The sequence below is a fragment of the Psittacula echo genome, assembly GCF_963264785.1.
Source record: "Psittacula echo genome assembly, chromosome: 2".
In the NCBI taxonomy this organism is placed as follows: Eukaryota; Metazoa; Chordata; class Aves; order Psittaciformes; family Psittacidae; genus Psittacula; species Psittacula echo.
The window spans coordinates 126,534,853-126,551,390 of record NC_137737.1 but is presented as its reverse complement, the minus strand read 5'-3'; the positions used below and the strand labels follow the sequence as shown (position 1 = coordinate 126,551,390).

The 16,538-nt window shown below is 39.4% G+C and overlaps 1 protein-coding gene across 1 annotated transcript in view; it reads left to right on the top strand.

The window, feature by feature from the left end:
* The first annotated feature begins 2,361 nt into the window (after window positions 1-2,361).
* NCOA2 (nuclear receptor coactivator 2) overlaps window positions 2,362-16,538 on the top strand; it is a 125,540-nt gene continuing 111,363 nt past the window's right edge. Inside the window, exon 1 of the mRNA XM_080611027.1 lies at window positions 2,362-2,542. The gene's annotated coding sequence lies outside the window, so the exon portion shown is untranslated. The remainder of the gene's footprint in view (window positions 2,543-16,538) is intronic.

The following is a 16,538-nucleotide window of genomic DNA, read 5'->3' as shown; positions in this document are numbered from 1 at the left end:
ATTACTTGACAGTATGTTTTTCATGCTGAGGTAAGTAATTAAATGGAGAAAATGAAAGAAAAATTTTCCCAGGGTTTCATACAAGAAGGTTTTTTCCTCTCTGGGCAGGGGCAGATGATCCACAAGCAATAGTCTTGTAAGAAGTTATCCTCCCTCTTTGTAACTGATACATGACTGCTCCTTATTTAGTGGAAATGGGAAGTAAAATGGATTTGCTTAAATTAGCTCCGTTAGCTGTGTGTGACCTTCATTGGGAACGAAGCTAACCTATTTTACTTCAGGTTTTCGTGACCTAGAAGTGTTTCCTGAGCAGCTGTAAATTTTCAGGCAGGCATTAGTACCTCTAGGATTAAAATGGTGGCATCTGAAGGAATGCTAGCTGGACTGTGTGCTGTCATCCAATGTTAGAAGAAGTCCAGAGGAGGCCTCAAAGATGATCAGAGGGCGTGAGCACCTCTCCTATGAAGACAGGCTGAGAGAGTTGGGTTTGTTCAGCCTGGAGGGAGGCTCTGGGAGACCTTATAAGAGTCTTCCAGTACCTAAAGGGGAGCTATATGAAATCTGGAGAGGGACTTTTTATAATGGCCTTTCCAGATTAGTGGCAAGACAATGGGAAATGGCTTTAAAATGAAAGAGGGGAGGTTAGATATTAGGAAGAAATTCTTTACTGTGAGGGTGGTGAGACACTGGCACAAATTGCCCAGAGAATCTGTGGATGCCCCATCCCTGACAGTGTTCAAGTCCAGGCTGGACAGAGCTTTGAGAAAATGGAAGGTGTCCCTGCCCATGACACGGGGGTTGGAACTAGTTGAACTTTAAGGTCCCTTCCGACCCAAACCATTCTATGATTTTATGCTGTTTGAACATTGCTTGAAGGCATGCAATAAACCTGGTGGTGAAGACAAAGACAGCTTGCATAGCGTTCATTCTGGCACTGTCCATCTGCAGCCGCTGCTCCTCAGTTTGACTGAGTTTGTCTCAGGTGTTAATATTTGCACAGTTCTCATTTCAGTGAGCTGAGTGACTTAAGCTATTACGGGCTGAAAGACAAGTGCCAGAAATTGCAGTAAGAAAGGATGCCTGATGCTTCCCAGTATAGGATGTTGGTTGGAGTTTTTTATAACTCTGCAAAGCCTCTGGGGCTAGGCAGTAGCATGTAGTTTAATTTGTTTCCCTGCCAAAATTATTTAGCTATCTGTAAGAATATGTAGAAAAAGTTATTTCTCTTCTTTTAAAGAACCTTTTTAGGAAATGCTCTGTGTCCCTCCCTTTGAAGCAGAGCCTAGGAGTTTGATGGCAGTGTGGGAAGCACTGGAGATAGGCACTGAGGAAGAAGAGTGACTTATGAGTCATGGCTTTGTCTTTGTCAGCACTGTGAAAATCTCAGATCTAACCAAACTGTAACCTTTTAAAGAAAGCACCATTGTCACATGCTGTCTTGAGCATGTGAGCGCTGTATGGCCTGGAAGGAGAGGGGAAGGCTGAGCTGAGGGATGAAACTGATGCCTTGTACCCCAGCATTTGACAGCCAGAAGAAGACTAATGGGGCACTGACATGCACAGGTCCCTGGCATGGTCCCAGTCCCAAAATACTGTAGACTGTGAACGGGGGAGATGGACATGGGGTGAAAGTGAGAGTTAATATGACGGTGCACTTGGGAACAAAGGAGAGAAGAAGAAATGAGAGTCAAGGGGAGACTGTGGCACTGCCAGCTAAGCCTGGAACTGACAGAGCCAGGACAGATGAAAACCCTCGGGATAGGGGTGAGGAGAGACTTGGCATGGGTGCTGAAGGTAGTAGTGAAGAAGTACTAGGGCTTGAATCAACATGGGCTGGAGGATGTGGCTTGAGGAAAATGGGCAGAGGAGTTTGTTCTAGAAGGTCTTTTTCTATAGAGATCTTAGAATATAAATATACACTCTTTGATTTCAGTAGAAGATCCTTGAAAATATGTTTTTAACCGTCACCTATGGCTAGTCCTCATGCAGAAAACTGTTTTGCATTTGCGACTGGTTTACTCCTTTGCCACAGCAGCCGCATGGTATATCTAAAGATTTCGGACCCAATGCTGTTACTTGTAGGTGTCTGTGACTGCATCATATAAGGTGCGAGGTGTGAATTTCTTTTTCTAGAAGTGGTGAATGCAAACTTTTTGTAGTGTGTCGGTGTCCAAGTCACAGAACGTCAACACTGAGATTGTCTTTGCAGAGCAATTTTGTTTGGCCCCTCATGAGGAAGCCTTACAATTTAATGGTATCTGCCTCCCACTGACGTGCTGGGTTTTTTTTTCCCACAGGACCCCTGCCTTGTTCCCTGCACAGGATGGACTTGCTCTGGGAATGAATCTGGTTGATGCGGTGGAGAGAGCTGTTCTCTGTAGTACCCCTGCCTCACTTCCAGCAGAAGTCGGGACACGTGTGGTGGGCGAGGCAGGGGATTGCAGGAGGCAGAAGCCACTCTGGTGCTCTGTGCAGCTGCATGCTGCCCTGGCAAACAGGACTCTCTTCCTGGCTGTGCTGCAGACTTCCTAGGTGATGCTAGGTAAGTTGCTCAATCCTGGCTTTTCTCATGTCGTTGCTAACTGGATGTGTCTGTCTTTCTTGCGGATGACTTGAGATCTTTGGATCTGATTTGGAAAAGTGCTGAGCACTGATAACTGCGAGTGAGGCAGTGAGGGTTGAGGTTTGAAAGTGCTATATAAAGCACAATGCAATGCTAAGTGCTATGAAAAAATTAGGTCTGAGTTACGCCAAACTGGAGACAAAGTTCGCTTCAGAACAGAAGAATCATTTTGACCTTAAAGCTGTCACTGCTTTCCTTAAGAATTCAGGAATAATAGGAATAGTTATTCTAAGGAGTAACAGAGTAACAGTAGGACTAACCATTATGTTGATGAAACACTCAGCTGCACCCTTGAATTCACAAAGAAATTACTTGTGCCATCTTCCAAAGAAAATTTGAGTAGCTTGCAGTAAATAAGGTATTGGACCATACGCCAAATACCAAAAGTAAAACAGATTACTGTTTTCATTAGTGGTAATACTGTATGCTGAATGAAGCAGAGGTGCTGTGGAAATGGTATGACATAACTGCGGGTATACCGTGCCAAAGAAGCAAACAAAGGCAAAGTTTAGGTTTCTCTAAAATGTACTTCTGATATTTCCTCCTGTGAATGCTTGCCTCTGCAGATTGATTTTAGTGTAGATGTTTGTATCACGTAATCTGATTGGGGTGCACAAAGCACAGCATTTTTTGATGCTTTGAGCTCAGATAATATATGTATGTAAAACCAAAGTAACATGTAAATTCATCATTCGTTGCAGGCACATGCCTCTTGTGCCTAGTTATTATATCAAATACGAAGTAGACAGTGTATGTAATACCCATTATCAGAATGGCTTGAGGTCAGAATTTCATCTTCAGGCTCAGGATTTGTATTTTCCCAGTGTGATGTCCATAGCTAGCTACAATGCTGTTGTAATCAGTAGATAATAGAGAATTTTTTGGGCAAGACATGGTTAAGCTAAATATTGTTTTAACTTAGCTAATCTGAGTGCAAAATATCTCACATTAGATCAGATTTTATGAATTAACCAAGAGTGTGTCTTTGGTGCCTAGAAACATGGTGAGCATGTTTGCCAGATAAGCTGTTACACTCCATTGCAGGAGAGAGAGAGAGAGAGACAGTAAAAGCTATGAAGCTTTGATAATGGCTAAATATTATATTAAATACACAGAGTAAGAATTCACATTCCCCTTCCAGCCTGCTTGTAGGGGATCTACTACATATGGCTCTGTGGAAGGCTGCAGTAATGCTTGAGGAGCCAAGCAGTATTTTTAAGTGCTGCTTTCTAAGAAAACCTGAGGTATTTTTGTTTGACTACTGCTGTGCAGTGTGAGTCGTGCTTTAAATCTTTCAACATAAACAAAAAAGGCAGGAGGGGGCATGGGGGAAACAATCTGTGTTTTACAAGCATAAGTTCAAAATTGCATTATTTGCTTTACCTAGAGCATTAAAAATTATGTTGCCATTAGACTGATGCAATAGCATGCATTAGAAAAGGATGGCACAATTTGTAGAGCCCGCTGGAGAAGATCACGGGATTGGAACAGCAGGGTGTCGTGGGCCTGCAGGGCAGCACACTGGCAGAGCTACACTGGGAATATTATTGGCTAATGTAGAGAAAGGAAAGCCAAGAAAAATACAAGCTCTGCCCTTCCTGCGTATCCCATAAAGCGGGGGGCCAGGGGGAGGAGGACGACTTGTTTTATCAATGATCCTACTTTATTTAGGTAGCACATTTAATGTGGCATGGAAAATGTTTTCTGTTATGTGAAAGAAGGAAAGAATGGAAATGGAAGCTAATTTTGAGCTAATATATTTGGAAAGTTGCTAATAATAGTGGAATTTTATTCAGCATGCGCTATTTCTACAATAGAAAAGTAAAATTCATTTGCGTTAACTGAAACATCTGTTGAACAAATTGGTTCAGTTTCACGAGTCTGTTACTAATTCTGAGAAGTAGATGGTGTTTTAAAAAACCAGTAGAGTCGAGGGGTTAGTGCCCATATTTATTTTCTTTTTTTTCTATTATTAAAGTAGATAATTTTGAAGTGTTACGTTTTCATGAATACAGTAATACTGTGGTTAATATTTCTGGTATTTCAAGCTTTACTTTCATTTTAATGAGTTTTATTCACTGCTTTTAATCAACATTATTAATATTCTTTAAAGTTGTGGGTTTCCAGCCTTTTACCAAGTTCTTAGTAATGAAGTGACTGAATAGTTTAAAAAAGCCCAACCCTCTTTTGGTGCATTTCTGTGTGTATTTCCATGTTTCTCCATTTTTTTCTACTCTGTTCTACTTACAAAGTTTAAATGTTAACAGAATTTGAGTTGCCCTTACTGCTGTTTTCTCATTTGGACTAAATATTCTTTGGCTGTAACTTCACAGTTGTGGGAAGAATATTGTAGGTGACAAATTGGTTTATGGCTTCACATGGTGGAAACTAAGAATGTCATAAGAGTCAACGAGATGATGTCATATGAATTAATAGAAGAAGAAAAAGGGAGAAATTAAAAACAGTTTCTAAGATTCTGTTCTCATGCATCAGGAATGCCTTAATTTAATCTCATACATATACATGCATCTTAAAGCAGTTCAGGTTTCTCAGGTACATCTCCTATCGATATCATCACTGAAAGGAAATCACAAGTGTAATGTTAATATGGAAGTCAAATTAAGTTCTGCGTGCTTTACTGTTAAACATGTAAAATGAATGCATGTTCTTCTGTACCAAGCTGTAATACATTTGAAGGGACATTTAAAGAGAAAAGCTGAATATTTCATTTAGACAGATAATATGTATTTTCTTTGTAGTGCATCAATAATGTGGCAAATACAAGACTGGTATTAAAGATGTACATTTAATGTGATTATAAGCTATGGCATTTTCAGCTTCATGGTCAGCGTGTCTGTTTAGAGTAGCTCAGTGTATGAAGTATGTAACCAGAAGTTGATAATACTTTTCTAGTGTTACCTTAACAGATAAATTCCTTTTTATTATGGCTCTTTTTGAAGCTTTAATATATGTTAACTATGTGGTAATTCAGCTGTCTTCTTTTAAGTAGAAGGTAATGCAAGAATAAATAAGAAGGACAGCAGTGTGGAATATCATTGCTTTTGAGGGATTGCTGGGTTGAGGAGGAATGGAGATGTATAGTCGAGTTTTGTGAAGGTGCATGTGAATACTGGCAGCACAAGGAGCTGCCCCACTGCTGATAAGATGTTCCAAACTCCCCTTATGTCAGCTTTGTCCTTGGTGTAGCTCGCTGAAGTTTCAGATGACGTGCATGAAATGAAGTGAGGGGGAAGTTTTGTGGCTGAAGTCCTGTGCCAAGTCTTTTTGAAGTTGTATGCAGCAGCTGTGCTGTAGCTAAAGAAAGACTTTCTTTGCCTCCATCGTAACATCTGCATGATCTTTAACAGCAGAATTGTTCCACTATGATGTATCGTTTAGCTAATCTGGGTTGCTTTCATTAAGTCTTTTTTCTATTTTGTTTTTTTCCTCTCCTTATTAGAAATGCTCACATTCCTTTTAGGAATAGCTTTGCAGAGATCTGGACTTGACTGCTTCTGTGTAGAAACGGTAAGACTTCAGACAAAAAAGAAGTTGAAAGAGGAGTTGATCTTTATAGCTCAGTGAGGCTCCTGGGGAACTTGGGACTGCATCCCATGAATTGGATTTTAATGTGTCCTCCCTTGTTTGGAGGGCAGGGGCTGAACATGGGGCCAGTTTTTGTGGAGATGTCACAAATGTGGCATCATTGCAGCTAACCTTGGTCTAACGGCTTGTAGACTCCCTGCTGAGGTATTGCCCCCTCTCCCTCATGCCAGTGCCACTGCCGCTGTGACTCTGGGGTGAGTTGGCTCAGGAAGCCAAACCAGTGGTCAGCTAACTGCATTTTTGTTTGGGTTACTTGGCTGGCTTTTCAACTCTTTGAACTTGCTAACTGCAGAATCGGACAAATATCTGTGCTGAAGATGACCTAGAAAAGGGACAGCCTCTTCTAGTTGCAGATCAGCTTCTCTGCCCCTTCAAAACCGTGCCTTGACTTGAGGCAGGAAGAAGACAAACAAAGGAAGTTTTTTTAAGAAGGGCATGACTTAGACTGTATACCATGTTACTTTCAAAGTTAAGTGAGAGAAATCAAACCACATGTAATTGAATTTGAAATTTCAGCTTTAGCATTTCTTTTAGTTGGAGGTTTTTGCTTAAGGACTTTTAAACTGAATCTGTATTTTATGTTCTTCTAATTTGAGGCTAAGAGGTTTGTAATTATTCACTCCCTGATAGCACTGCAAAGCTGGCAAGTTCCTATAGTTGAAGGGTGCGATCTAATGGTCAGAAATAAGAGGTTGTGGTCTTGGAGATCAAAACAAAGGTAGCAGAAATGCTGTCATTTGTGTGTGGTTTGGTGATCTTGATTGTAAATATCCTGCATTTATGGGGGGGTACTTGACTGTCAAGCAGTGTGTCATGAACTAAATCTGGAGGAATACATTGTAAATTAAATGTGGTTGGGTTTTTTGGTAAGTAAGAATTATCACATTTTATCATTAGGAATTACTGGATATGCATTTGCTTTTCAGTTGAACAATATGATCAGTCTTCGTGCTGTAATCTTTTAGGAAAATGACTGTCAATGGAAAAGCAGAGGGCTGATTTATGTAACTGTATTCGTTGCAGAAGTTTGGTGTGTGAGATCCAATTAACATAAGTAGCAAAGTAAGAGAAAAGGCACTGGAAACTCACTGCTGCTTATTAGGGTTGTTAAATGGTATTTTCAAAATTATTTCTATTTAAACAATGTTTTTCTTTGATTTATGCCAGGAGGACTGTGTTATTCCCTGTACTCAGTGTCTATAAAATTGAACTTATACATGACACAATGAAGAATTAATACCGTACTGTGCAAAGTAACAAACCTGCTATTACAAATTACTTGAAATGTTGCATATTGAGTGGAAAAAGATTGATCTGCCGATGTGTGTAATTCCTGCTCGGGGGAATGCGATGCGCCTGCCACCCTGTCCGAGCATGATCGTGACCGTGTCACTAGGGACTGAGCACGCCCTGGGTGACAGCTGGGCGTTTCATTCTCACACATGGTAAACATATGTGTTTTCTAATGCCTAAGGAGTATGGTTAGGTCCTAGAAATAGAGGTACTTGACAGCAGCAGTCCAATATATGAGGTTTATCTATATGTTTAAAAATAGTAAAATAAGATCTTAAGACTGGTCTTCAGAACTGAGCACATTTAATGCAGTCTGGTTCCAGCAATGTTACCATGAAGTAAGGGCAAGCAGCCGAGGACTTGTTTCAAAAACAGGAAGTGCCCACATTTATATAAAATTGCATAGTTTCATCTGTCATAAATGTGGTTTCAATGCAGTTGCAGGAGTAAAGCCCAAAGTAGTTACAACCAGCTTACTTCCTCTTCCAGTCAAAGTGCAAATAGCCATATAATTAACAATCTGTGGCTCATTTTCTCTAGCTGGGTTAAGTATTCTGTTTCGCCTGTTCAGTCACTGTATAAACAGAGGGAACTTGAATTGCTTAAGAACATTTTAAAACACACATATTCTGGGTCATAACCAGATCTGCAGATTCACAAAACAGAATCTTTGATTGCCCCTTGAGCTTGGCAGCAGCAATGAGACCTGTGAATGTGGCTGGCGCACTGCCAGGCTCCTCGGAGAAGAGCGAGCCTTGCCAAGTTGGCTTCTTGCCATGGTAAACTGCATGGGGCAGCAAAACCTGCTGCAGAGCTGGTAGACAGTTCTTCTCTTTAGGGACTTCCCTCCTTACATTCCATTACAAATTGGCTTTATTCAAAGTCCTTTATCATTAATTTTTTGAGGACTGATTGCTCAGCTTTTTTGGAGAGCTTTTTTTCCAAGTTTATTCACCCATCCTGCCTTTGAGTCTCCTCAAGCACTTACTATGGCAGAAAAGCATGAGTACGAAGGATAAGAAAGAGTTCCTCTTCTGCTCCTGTACATTCTCAAGTTGGTTCAAATATGTTTTAGGCTGCTTGGGGCCTTTGAGGAGAGACGTATACGTTTCATCCACAAAAAGCTTGTCATCGCTTCTCTGTCTCTGCTGATAGCATTGAGCAGCAAATCATAGAATCACAGAATCATAAAATGGGCTGGGTTGGAAAGCATCTTAAGATCATCTAGTTCCAACCACTCCTCCCACGAGACCAGGTTGCTCAAGGCCCTGTCCAGCCTGACCTTGAATACCTACTGAATATTCCCCACGTACTCTGCTTGCTGGGAAGAGCTAGTGAGGAGCCTTTCCATAGAAAAGGAGGTCTCCCAGGGGAGTTTCTCCAGGGAAGCTCTGCTTGGTTACTGAAGCTGCAGCACCTGCTGCCTATGGTTATTGATGGTGGGCTTTTTCTTCTTTGTGTCAGATCCTTGGAGAGAGGCTTTTTTTCATGTGAGGGGTAGCACAGCATTTTGCAAAGACCTGTGAGAAACCTTTAGGCAGAGCTCGACAAACATTACTCTGGCCTATACATAATATGAAACATTTCCCTTCCCTTTCCTAGCTTTCTGTTTAAACTAACAAATAAATAGTGGAGAATACTTACTTTAGATATTATGAAATATCGTACATTCATAGTGACCATCTTTTGACTTTATGCAATAAAGTTAATAATCCTTAAAGGGACTATTTTATCCTGTGTTACCCAAAGTTTTCCTGTCTTCAGGAAAAGCTGGCTAACCTGTTTTGTTGTCACTGGAACAACCAGAAGAGCTTCAATGATGACTAGAAACTTGACTCATCTTTCTGAGTTTTAAAAGCAAAAGCAGTCTTAACAGCTGCTCTAGAAAAAAACATGGTACATCTGACAGTGATTATGAAGGGAACAGAAATCAGGACAGAGTTCTGCTTCAAGCTCCCTAGTGCTTTTAGCTGTAATTTAGCAGGGGAGACAAGGGAAGACCAATGGATGTGAGAACTCATTTGTGTCCTGTAAAAAAACAATGGTGGTTCGATATACTGAGGGGCTTCACCCTAAATAAAATTTGGAAACTTTTGGGACACAACAAAGTTTGTAACATTTTTAATTGTGTGAAGGATTTTTTCCTATCCATGTCTTCCAGTGTTTTTAGAGAACATAGAGCTTCCACTCTGAAGAGGATGGTTGCACAGCTTCTGCTCCTGCTTCTGCATACTCTGTCTCTGTATGTGGATAATAATTTATTAAAACATCAATATAACATTGCCTTCAGTCATTCAGAAAAGATTTATCTTAGGTGCTTGCCAGAGTTACTAATGTGTTTCTTTGCTTAGCGTGACATGGCCATATTTTCCTTCATGGCTTAGTTCCTAGCCCAAGCACAGGCGATGAAATGTGCTCACATTGCCCTGTTTTATCACTGAGTTAAGGGATTGGATGAGGTTGTGTTGTAAAAGAGGACAGTAGGGCTAGTCAGTTTGATGCAATGAATAGATTGCTCTTATTCATGGAGGAGTATGGTCCAAACAGTGGTCTGTGGGCCAAGACCAGCCTACAGGAAATTTCCATCTGCTCTGCTTTTTATGAAAGGAGGAGGAGAGCAGCTTTGGAGCAGCCAGTGCTGCCCAGCAACTGGGCTGTATTGGAGGCTTGCCACAATCCAATTCAGGGGGCTGCCTTCAGGGTAGTGGAAGAAGGTAGAGTGAAAGGGGTCAGGTAGAAAAGCCTCCCTTATCTCGTGGTCCAGTCTTACTTCCATGATGACTTCTTGACAGTATTTCTAGGATAGCTACTTGTGGCATGTGCAGTCTGATCAGGTTGGTGACTATCCTGAAGACTAGGAAGTGAGTCTGTGAGAATTAGCTGGTGGGAGGTTCTGCATCCAACCACACAAATATGATTGCAAGCCCCTTGTAGTAAGGGACCTTTTTTAACAGAAAACCACATCCTTTAAAACAGTTCATTTAAAATGCTGTTGTAAATTGCGAGCTACCATGCCATTTAAAAAGCATCTTATTTGCATATGAAGTAATACAGATTCAAACTTCTAATTGCCATTTGAGAAGTCAAATACTAATTTTTGAGTGGATTTTGATATTATACTTTTATATTGCCTTTTAGAAGAATTTTGAAATTAGTTTGAGACTGTAATTATTAAACCTGAAAAAAGCATGGGAAGCTGGAAAGCTCTGTGTGTGTGTGTGTGTGTTTCTTTCTCTCTGTCTATATATACATGTATGTATAACAAAAAAGATAATGAAAAAATAAAAATGTGCGTGTACTCTTCATTGGCTTGCAGTTATAGTCTGTAAAGTTTTTATTATGTGAATTAATATGCATACTCATTACATGAAAGCACTGAATACCTTTTTATCTATACAGGTCATCCAAAACAAGTGCCTCTAACAACTATCTCCACACTTGATTGTGTATTTTTATCATCATAAGCTTAAATACTAAATTAAGATGTAAATTTTTGGATGATTTATGTTTTTTAGCTTTTGTATTTTTTCAGTTTCACTGTTTTAAGAATTTTCACACTTGGGAAACCATTAAGCTCTTGTGATAACGAAGACGGTTTGGGTGAAAATTAAATAATGGAAAAATTGTGCATGAAGAGGGTGCTAGCTTTTAGATCTCGATTTACTGTGTTTCTCATTCAGCTGATGATATAAAAATCTTATTACTTTTACATATGTGTATTTATACAAATAATCTGGATGACTTAATTCAAATACAGTTGAATAGAGGAATATATGCATTGCTGTAAAGAGTTACTGCAATTAGCCTGGCCTCTAGCATGTACAGCAGAGTTGTTCTTAAAACTGAATGAAACCAATTCTCCTGCATCGTAATTCCCTCATATAATTTCTCTGTGGACCTACATGAGATCAAGGTACTTGCAAATTCCCTTGAGCTTCATTGGATATCCTGTAAGGTTTCTGGCTCTAGCATGGAGGATCTGTTTGCTAGGGATAGATTGTTTCTCCTTATCAGGAGTAGGGCCCACATGAGTCAGCTAACCAGTTGCAAAGACCAGTGTTGAACTCTCCAAATCACCACATTAATATAAAGAATAGTATAAATTTGCAAACTTTCAAAAATCACTTCTTTTCACTGGGAAAAATGTGAAGAGATCAGAGAATAACAGAGTGGTTTAGGTTGAAAGGGACCTTAAAGACCATCTGGTTCCAACCCCCCTGCCATTGGCAGGGACTCTTTCCACTAGAACAAGTTGCTCAAAGCCCTATCCAACCTGGCTGTCCTGGGTTCAGCAATAGCAGCTATTTTTCTCCTTCTTAGTAGCTGGTGCAGTGCTGTGTTTTCAACTTTAGTCTGGGAACAATAATAAGCTGATAACACACCAATGTTTTTAGTTGTTGCTCAGTGGTGCTTACCCCGATCAAGGACTTTTCAGTCTCATGCTCTGCCGGTGAGGAGGGGCACAAGAAGCAGGGAGGGAGCAGAGACAGAACACCTGACCCAAACTCCCAAACTAGCCAGAGGTATTCAATCCCACAGCACATCATGCCCAGTATATAAACTGGGGGAGAGTCACCTGGAAGGGCAGATCACTGCTCAGGTCAAGCTGGGTATCGGTTGGCTTGTGGTGAGCAATTGTATTGTGCATCACTTGTGTTTATTGGTGGGATTTTTTTTCCCTTTCCTCTTTTAGTTTTATATTCTCTCCCCTTGTTATTTACATTATTATTATTATTATGTCATTATCCTTATTATTATTGGTGGTAGCAGTAGTAGTTTTGTATTGTACCTTAGTTACCGGATTGTTCTTATCTCAACCTGTGGGATTTACATTCTTTTGATTCTCCTCCACATCTGGCTGGGAGCAGGGGGCTGGAGAGGGAAGAAGAGTGGGGAGTGAGCAAGCGACTGCATGATTCTGAGTTACCAGCTTAAACCACAACACTGGCCTTGAACACTTCCAGGGATGGGGCTGCCACAACTTCTTGAGGCAACCTCTTCTCGTGTCTGCACCCTCACAGTAAAGAATTTTTCCTTATATCTAATCTAAATCTACCTTCTTTCAGTTTAAAGCCATTCCCCCTTATCCTGCCACTACATGCCCTTGTAAAAAGTCCCTTTCCAGATTTCTTGCACAAACTTAGGCAAATTAGCAAATGCCCTTATAGTGTTTCCATGCTACTGGATCACCTTGGGGTTTGAGTCAGGTTTCCTGAGTTCTCAGCTTCACTCCTTCAGTCTTACTGTCTCTTGCAGTTGTTTGAGGTCTGTTCTTGTTGAAACTTTTCTGCCAAGGTGAAAAATTTCCCTGTGTTCAGACACATAGATACCTTTGTGTACCTTCAGCCTTCCTGTTTGTGTTCTCGAGGGTCAGTTCTGTTGCCTTGTTTTCTCTGTTTCTTCTTTTATACCAGGCTTTTTCACTGTTCTTCACCCATTTTGCTGCTGATAAGCTGAGTGAAGTGGGTAACAGTTCCTAAGTGCAATAAACCTTGCTGGCGGATGCCAGAGTATCAGACTTGCTTTAGGAGCTGATAAGTAAAATCCTATGCTCTTTGTTGTAGAAGAGGTGAGATGATATGGACCATTTTGGCCTTTGAATCTATATTTTGGCTTATTTCCTTGGCATAATTTTTATTCTGTCTTTTAGTAAATGATTTAATTTTGTAACTGTTTGAATTTTGTATGTGAACAAATTTTATTACCTGTTTATAAATGCTGTTATTTGATTATTCTCTGGTATATATAGTATATTAATATATTAATGTAAATATTAATATATACATTACTGTTATTTTAATGAAAGGTTTATACTTATATTATGAAGGTTTCCATTAGAAGTTGCAGTATATATAAAAATTTTATATATTATATAATAATATATAATATATTAGTTTATATATATGAATATATATAGTAATATATATTATAGTAATATATATATTACTTAACTGTTCTCAGTGGCATGAGCTTGCTTTTGTTCTCTGTTACATTTATAAAGGGTTTACCATCTAAGAGTCAAACATGAAATGGAGCAACTTTTCATGTGAGTGGTGACTTGTGTTTATATTCTTGGAGACAGAACACGCATAAATGCTAGATTAAAAAGAATTAATATCACAATTCATTGATTACAGTAAAATGCGTGTCTATAGAAAAGTGTCTCTGTATGTCTTCTATTAGAAGATAAATGGGGCCTGTGGGAACTGCAAGCCATTGTGTTCTGGCTATGTGGATAATTAAAGAAGAAGAATAACAATTGCTGATAGTGCACCTGAGTCTTGAGTAAGCCAGGGAATGTTTGGGTGCAAGGTTGGGCTGGGAAGCAGCCTGGGGAGTGATTGTTTATAGAATGAAATTTATAGTGACTGAAAGCAGTCACTGCGAATGATATAGTTGCCGTTTGACTTCATAGCTTGGACCCATATCTGTATGCTATATATTACCATGCTTGAGTGAATAAAGTGGAACTAGTTGTGAAAGCAGTGTGTGTGTGTGTGTTTAGCTTCTTTCCTTACAGATGCTGCAGGGCCTGTGTGTCTGTTTTCCTTTGGAAACTGTCTAGCAAAATCTACGAGATGGATTTAAATATTGTGATAATACTTTCAGGTGATCTGTTAGTATAGCCAGCTGGTTACTTTGATCCATCTAAATTAGCCTTCTGTGAAATTATAATGATGTTAAATAGTCTCCTTTATTGTTAGCCTCATTTGCTATAGAAGCAAGTCTCATGAGGTTGGACCATGCACTTGTGCACATGCACACGTCCCTTCATCTCCTCTTAGTAGCTTTTGAACATATTGGGTGTTTTTGATCATGTTTTTTGGCACAGTGGAGGTCTCATAATTCAGATCCCACAAGTTTTGTGAAAATAAGTAGCTGAGTGTATGAGGTGGAAGCACCTAAAGGTACCCTGACAGAGGAAAAGGTTACAGCATAAAATAATCTTACTAGTTGCCTGGGAATCCTAGTGATGGGAAAAGAAATACTTTAAACAAATGTTCCCACTGTGGGAAAAACTTTGTTCAAAGCTTTCACCTTTCTAAGCACCCAAGTCAACCAACCAGAGGGTATAAATCTGTGGGAGATGAGTCTTAATTAATTCTGTTGTTCATGGGACTACTTGTTCCTCTGATATTTTAATAATCATAATATCACTAGCATAAATGTTTCCATGTAATATATTTTTGCATATTTAATTTTAAAAGTAAATATGTAGGGATATTCTTATGATAATCCTAATTTTCAGAGGCAACTTTTGTTTTCACTGTGAACATTAATTTAAATGTTTACAGAACATCTTCTCTTGCTATCAGGACAAACTGAGCAGTTGCTTCCCCCTCCTTTTAAAATGACAGGTACAGTGAATTCTTTCTAGACCTGTTTTTGTGGTTCTGGATTGCAACTAGCCAGAAATGCTGGAGCATTTTGTAGCTAGAATTCATGGCATTACAGTTGTGCTCCAAGGGAGTTAACTGGGAAGAACAAGGTCAGTTCAGTATGCTTACTGAATATGGAAATAATAATAATTATAAGCTAACCAACAAGAACAGTATTCTTAATAAAATGTGTGGGGTTTTTTCAATGTAATCATATGACTGTAATAGAAAAATTGCTTTGAGAGTGGGTCAAAGATTACACGTAACAGAGACTTGTGTGATTGGTTATGAACAAGCAAAAATAGGGTAAACTTTTGACCCGATAGCAGCAAATGGAACTGTGTAAAGCACCTACAGATGGCAGGATTTAACATATAGTCTGTCTCTCGCCCTTTCACAGCAATTATGATCATATTACACCAGGCACAGAGGGGAAGGAGCTCCATAACTGTAATACAGCATGTCTTTGAAAGTTTTGAATATGCAGTTATCTGTTTCATTTTTGTAGGACCATCAATTAGCTTAGCAAGAAGAATTCCACTTTTGTTACTCGTGTTTGACTTGTTGAGTTCCTGACCAGCATGCCAAGTCCATTTGGAACAAAAAAAAAAAAAAAAAAAAAAAAAAAAAAAAAAAAAAAAAAAATCATTTAAATGGTCTGAAGAATTTTCATAATTCAGACTGCAGCGGATTTATTGCTAAGCTTGAAAGATTCGGTGGAAGTTTTATGCTGTTGTGCTGCTGATGTGGGACTGAAGAGATGAGGAGAATATGGCTTCAGAGAGAGGTCTGGGAAACAATGCTCCCAACAAGCTCCTTACATCCTTGTGTAGATGCATGCATTTTTCTGGTTGAGTTCTGAGTTTGCAAAACTTAGTTTGCAAAATTTAATAGCAAAAAGACCAATCAATAAACTATTTATTTCATAATATTGTGGCATTTAGACAATTCAGGGCTTTCAGGTTTGTTTGTACCTGTGAAATACTTGACAAATTATAAAAAGTTACAGAGTCTTGTGAATAAAAGATGAATGATCGCTGTTTTCCTGTGAACTTTGTCAGTTAACAAAATCAGGAGCCCAGTTGCACTTTTGGCACAGAGTGATAGTTTTGAAGTCATCCAAGCACGTTTCATGTAATTCACTGCCTTTCGGGTGTTTGTGTGGCTGTGCATGCATGTGGACTTCTCCCATGTTAAGTTTTATTTATCACACTTTGACGTATTGGCATTTGAAGGAAAAAGCCTGAATTATAGAAGGCGTGCTTCCTTCTAGTTGTGATCCAGCCACTATCTCCCTTTCCGTCTCTTCGCTTCGCCTTCTGGCCTGTAATCTGATGCGTGTGCCAGATGTGGGGAGGTGGAGCAGAAGCAATCCAAGCTTTTAGACCATTTTATGGAGGAGGTTATTTTATTATATCTGTGGTTCACAAAAATTTTCCTTTGGTTTTCCAGAATGGCTTCTACTGAGAGTAGAAATTGCAAGCATATGGTAATAAGCTAAATAAGATACTGAAAAATGCTTTTTGGAGGTCGAGAGCATTTTCAAATACTGATAAAATAAAGTGTGGTTGGTTGTTTTTTTTCTCTCTAAATCATGCTGAAGCTTGCACTGTACATAGTCTGCTGGGTTTAATTCC